The sequence below is a fragment of the Physeter macrocephalus genome, chromosome 20 (assembly GCF_002837175.3).
Source record: "Physeter macrocephalus isolate SW-GA chromosome 20, ASM283717v5, whole genome shotgun sequence".
NCBI classification, from domain to species: Eukaryota; Metazoa; Chordata; class Mammalia; order Artiodactyla; family Physeteridae; genus Physeter; species Physeter macrocephalus.
The window spans coordinates 76,914,293-76,919,909 of record NC_041233.1 but is presented as its reverse complement, the minus strand read 5'-3'; the positions used below and the strand labels follow the sequence as shown (position 1 = coordinate 76,919,909).

Sequence of the window (5,617 nt, the reverse complement as noted above, 5' to 3'; positions counted from 1 at the left end):
GAGCAACTGGGCCCGTGAGCCACAACTGCTGAGCCTGCGCGTCTGGAGCCTGTGCTCCGCAACAAGACAGGCCACGACGGTGAGAGGCCCGCGCACCGCGATGAAGAGTGGCCCCCACTTGCCGCAACAGGAGAAAGCCCTCGCACAGAAACAAAGACCCAACCAAGCCAAAAATAAATAAATCAATAAATAAAGAATAATCAAAAAAAAAAAAGACTGCCTTTAAAAAAAAAAAAAAAGTTAAGAAAAAAAATATTCCATCATAAAGAAAGACCACATTTTGTTTTTACCCATTCACCGGCTGATGGACATTTATTTGGGTTGCTTCTGCCTTTCAGCCATTGTGAAGAACGGTGCTATGAACACTCGTGCTCAGGATCTGTTCATTTCCCTGCTTTCAACTCCCTCCTCACTGTGGTACAACAGAGTCTTCCACGTTTATGGGGAAGGGCACCCAGGGCTGCGGTGCCCTTCTCAGCGCAGTGTCAGGAGTACGTGATGCCTTACTGCAGCTGACATCCGCCTTCATCACTAGGCTGAGGTTGAGTCTACCAGAATCCTCCACTGTCAACTCCCCATTTACCCCTTTATAATTGCTAAATATTTGGTGAGGGGTAGTTTAAGGCTATGCAAGTATCCTGTTTATGCTTAAACTTCCAAAGGGCTCTGTTTTGAACCTGCCAGGTTGGAGATGTTGAATGATGGGCTAGGGCAGGGGTCACAAGGCTACTGATGCCAGAGGCTTGGAGGGCTGGCTGCAGGCCGAGGTTGGGGGAGCATCCCCGGCTGGGTTTACGGTCACAGGCCTGGGCGGGTGGCCTGGGGGGAGAATGAAGGAGAGCAAGTGGCCTCAGCCAAGCCAGCCTGCAGCCTGCGGCATCTGAAGACCAAGAAGGAGAGGAGGCTTAGAAGGGGCCCCAGGGATGCCCGGGTGCCGAGGGCCGAGAGGACAGCGTAGCCTCAGCAGGCGAGACCCTGGAATCCGTCCCTAGTTCTCCAAGATGACAGGCCCGCAGTTTCTCCCCGCACCCCTGCACCTCTGCCCATGCCCTCCCCTCTGCCGGCCTCCCTCCCTCCCAGCCCCCGCCCGCCCTGCCCCCTACACATCCTCCCTCTCGCCCTGCAGCCCCAGACGCTGCATCTTCCGGGGCCACGCCAGGTGCCCAGCGGGATGTGAGCACTCCCTTCCCTTGGCCCAGACTCCTCAGGACTTTGGCTGTGCCCTCGGGACAGCTCAGAGGCCGGGTGTCACTCCCTGTGAACTTGGACCTCGGGTGCAGGTCCCGTGCCTGATTTTCCACAGTCCTGATACCCCCACCGCCTCTGCACACAGGACACCTCGTGAAGTTCAAAGCCAAAGGTAAAAGTCAGGTTCAAAGCCAGAGTCAGGTTCAAAGCCTGACTCAGAGCCCTGAGTCAGGCTCTGCGTGTGTGAAGTTCTGGGGATCCGAGGTGACCGTGACAAAGTCCCTCCCTGGGGGGCGCTGCTCTGGGGGAGGGAACCAATCCCAAGGGCACCTCCCCGCAGGGAGATGAGCTGGCGTGGTTCCCGACTCCCACCTTCCGGCGAACCTGTAACCCTCGGCACCGTTCTGCCGGTTTGGTGTAGCTGTGTGTTGAGAGCCATGTGTCAAAAATGACTTTCTATTCCGTGCAACAACAAATATTTTGGCAGGAGGGTCTCATCTGCTCGTCTTGCAGGTTTCACACACGCGCACACAGAGAACACACGCTGTCCGTCGGAAGATGTAATTCACAGAGGAGCCGGCACTGGGGTGTTAAGTCACCTGCTCCGAACCAGGTGCGACCACGGACGCAGCTCCCAGGGCACCGGGGCCGGGGTGGCGGACCTCAGCCTGGGTGTGCACGGCCACAGCATGACGACCCCAGGCTCAGGGCAGCTGCACTGCGGCACCTGGGCCTGCGTGCCTGCAGGCTGTGAGGGTGGCTTTTCGTTTCCCATGTCTCAAACGTGAACCTGGACCTGTCCAAGTCTCAGGGGTACGAAATCACCGTTTGGGAAGGTAGAAGCTTCTGTGCTTCGGGCTGGGAGTGCGAAGCTGCCCAGCTCCATCCTGGCTCTGAGACTCAACGCTCCATCACTGGGAGCACGGACCTTCCCTCTTGGGGCCTCGCTTTCCTCGTCTACAAAATGACCGAGTTGACACAGGTGACCCAGGGTCCAGAGTGCCACGCTCTCACCCTGGTGACAACGCTCAGCAGCAGGTGAGGGTGGGGGCAATGCGACCCTCCTCCACTCCGTGGGATGACAACCCGGCATCATCTTTCCTGGGAGCAATAAGGCAGGACTTAAACCACATGTTCCCTCTGACCCAGCCATTCCATTTCTGGAAATTTACTGTATTTTATTTTTATTTCTTTTACCTTTTGGTTATGCCACGCAGCATGTGGGATCTCAACTCCCGGACCAGGGACAAAACCCGTGCCCCCTGCAGTGGACGCGCAGAGTCTTAACTGCTGGACGGCCAGGGAAGTCCCTGGGAATTTATTTTAAAGTAATGATCAAACAAGTATACAGAAATAGGTTTGTGGTGAAATCCAGATCAAATCTGGAGTTTAGTTAACAATGTATGTACCAAATTCGGTTTCTTAGTTGTGACAAGTGGACCGTGGAATGTAAGATCCTAACAAGAGAGGAACCTGGGTGGAGAGAGGACAGGAAGCCTCTGCCATCTCGGCGACTTTTCTGTGCCTATGAAATTATTCCAACATGAAAAGTTTATTTATTTATTTTTGGCTGCCCTGGGTCTTCGTTGCGGTGCACGGGCTTCTCATTGCGGTGGCCTCTCCCACTGCAGATCACGGGCTCCAGGCGCCCGGGCTTCAGTAGTTGTGGCGCACGGGCCCAGCTGCTCTGCGGCATGTGGGATCTTCCCGCACCAGGGCTCCAACCCGTGTCCCCTGCATTGGCAGGCGGATTCTTAACCACTGCGCCACCAGGGAAGTCCCAAAAAGTTTATTTTTAAAAACATCCACACATATGTCTATATAAGAATTTTCACCTCAACATTGTTTAAAATAGTGAAAAAGTAGAAACAGCAATGTCTTCGAGTCTGGGAATTACTAAATACATAACAGCCCAACTGTGTCATACGTGCCTCGCAGCTGCAAAAAGACGGTGGCTCCATATACATCGACACAGACACCCAGGGTATATTTAGGGGGAAAACAAGATTACTGCACTTTATACTTATGGTATAATCCCATTAAAGTAAAAAAGTATGTGTTTAACATATACACATAAAAGAGTCCGGGGGACCTATGTCAACAGTGACGATTACCTCCGGAGCACAGCGATGAGGCGGCGTCCACTTTCCAGGGGACGTATTTCCGTGTTTTTGGAACGGAGCATTTTCTTTACAATGTGCTTCCACTACTTTGTACAAGGGACCACCACCTCTCAGTGGATACCTGCAGAAGCCTCCTAACCGGTCTCCCTGCTCCTGCCTTCGCCCCCCAGTAATCTCTCAACACAGCAGCCAGAGGGACCCCTTCCAAACCTGAAGTCAGCTCTGTCCTCCGTGCAAACCCCACCATGGGCCACCCTGCAGCCACGGCAGACGGCACCCCACTGCCCTGCACACCGCTCACGGTCTAGAAGCCCCTCTTGTCTTCTCGCATAGAATATAACCTGCCGATTTACCCTCGCCATCGCCCATCCTCCTCTGCTAGCCTGCGAGCCCACGCAGCAGGGACTTCAGTCTCCCCAGCATGCTGACGGCTCCCGAACACCCATCCCATGAGAGCTGGTTAAAGGAGTGAACTCAGAGGAAAAACCATGAAAATACTTCCATTTATGAGTTTCTTTGATCTCACGGATGGGCTGGACTCTGTTACCACCAACACCATGACGGCCCCTCTACCTTCCGAGGTCCTCCTCCCAGGCACGTGGGGACACGGCTCCCAGGTAATGCGTGTGGACCTTCGGGGATGTTTGGGCCGAGGCTCAAAAGGTTCACATTTACCATGTTATGTTACGTTTCTTGAATGGAAGTGAATACATTTAGTCTTCTCCTTACACAGGCTTATCCAATGTTTAAAAATGGCTGCTTCTTCCTCAAAAAGTTAAACATGGAGTCACCATTTGACCCAGAAATTCCACAAGTAGGTAGTATATATCCAAGACAATTGAAAATATATATCTACCAAAAACTTGTACATGGAATTTCAGCAGCATTATTCACAATAGCCAAAAAGTGGAAACAACCCAAGTGTCCATTACTTGATGCATGGATAAATAAAATGTGGTATATTCATGTGATGAAATAGCATCCAGTCCTAAAAAGGAATTAAGTTCTCATACATGCTACAACTGTGTTTTCAGGCTGCCCTGCCCTCCACATTCCCGCTTACTCTGGAAACCCAGGCTCTCACCTGGCAGGTGTGTCCCCCTCCGCGGACTACAATGACGAAAAGCATCAGACGCAGGGCTCCCAGCGTCAAGCACGCACCCAGCAGAAATGCATCTCACGTGTGCACGGGACGCAAAGGAACATTCCGGTGCCCCACTCCTAATGGCCCCCAATGCCCACGCCAGTATAATGGGGAACTAGCAGAAACTGAACAGCGACGAGCGGACCATCCACGCCTACACACAGTCACGGGAGGATCTCACAGAGTCGGTGCCGAGCAGAGGCCAGGACACAAGAGAGAGCTCACTGCGTGGTTCCATCTCATAAAGTAAGCACGTGGAGTCAGGAAAGTGGTCGTCCCGGGAATGGGGGAACGTGGGGACTTCTGGGGGCCTGGGAATGTCCTGATTCTTGACCTGGGGCTGGTTACTGAGGTTATGTTTCACTCTGTGAACATACATCAAGCTGTGCACGTCCGATATGTGCACTTCTCTCCCGGGGAAGGGGGAACGTGGGGACTTCTGGGGGCCTGGGAATGTCCTGATTCTTGACCTGGGGCTGGTTACTGAGGTTATGTTTCACTCTGTGAACATACATCAAGCTGTGCACGTCCGATATGTGCACTTCTCTCCACTATGCTATTTTTCAATAAGGTTAATTTAAAGGAACTTCAGGAAGAACCACGGAACATTACACAGCTACTGAAACCATGTGTTAGAGATCACAGGGAGCAGCTGTGTGCGTGCTGCCATGTGTGTACACACGCGTGTGCATGTGTGTACGAGCATCCACACGCGTGAGCATGCGTGGTGCATGTGTGAGGTTGCTTGTACATGGTGTGCCTGTGCGTCCATGTAGTGCCTGAATGCACGCATGCGTGTGCACGGGTGCCCGTGCATGCGTGTGCACGGGTGTGCGCACAGGCATCTAACCCAGGAGAATATCACTCCTTCAAACACAGGAGATCACGAGCCACAGCTAGTAACACAAGTAGCCACATGAGGCTGCCCTGGAATATTAACCAACAGTGCTGTCCTGTGTCACCAAGACTGCCGCTTTGTGGTCATCCGGGGATATCAAAAGACTCAAAACTGCCCACAGAGGAGACTATAAAGGACATTTCCATTAATAACAATAATACTAGTTACTACATATTAAGCACTGCTAGGAGCCAGGCAGTAGACCAAGAGCTTTACTTGTGTCTTCTAGCCTATTATTTACGCCCATTTATGAGCGGAGGAGAC

The 5,617-nt window shown here is 52.6% G+C and overlaps 1 protein-coding gene across 6 annotated transcripts in view; it reads left to right on the top strand.

The window, feature by feature from the left end:
- Positions 1–4,860, top strand: part of EEF1AKMT2 (EEF1A lysine methyltransferase 2) — a 202,441-nt gene extending 197,581 nt beyond the window's left edge. The window contains exons 6-7 of one of the 6 annotated variants that reach the window (XR_008616169.1): positions 3,409–3,928; positions 4,346–4,860. The gene's annotated coding sequence lies outside the window, so the exon portion shown is untranslated. Of the gene's footprint in view, positions 1–338; positions 1,779–3,408; positions 3,929–4,044; positions 4,126–4,345 lie in introns of those variants that run through there. The other 5 variants (XR_008616173.1, XR_008616174.1, XR_008616172.1 and 2 more) reach the window with 5 other exon arrangements.
- The last annotated feature ends 757 nt before the right edge of the window (positions 4,861–5,617 follow it).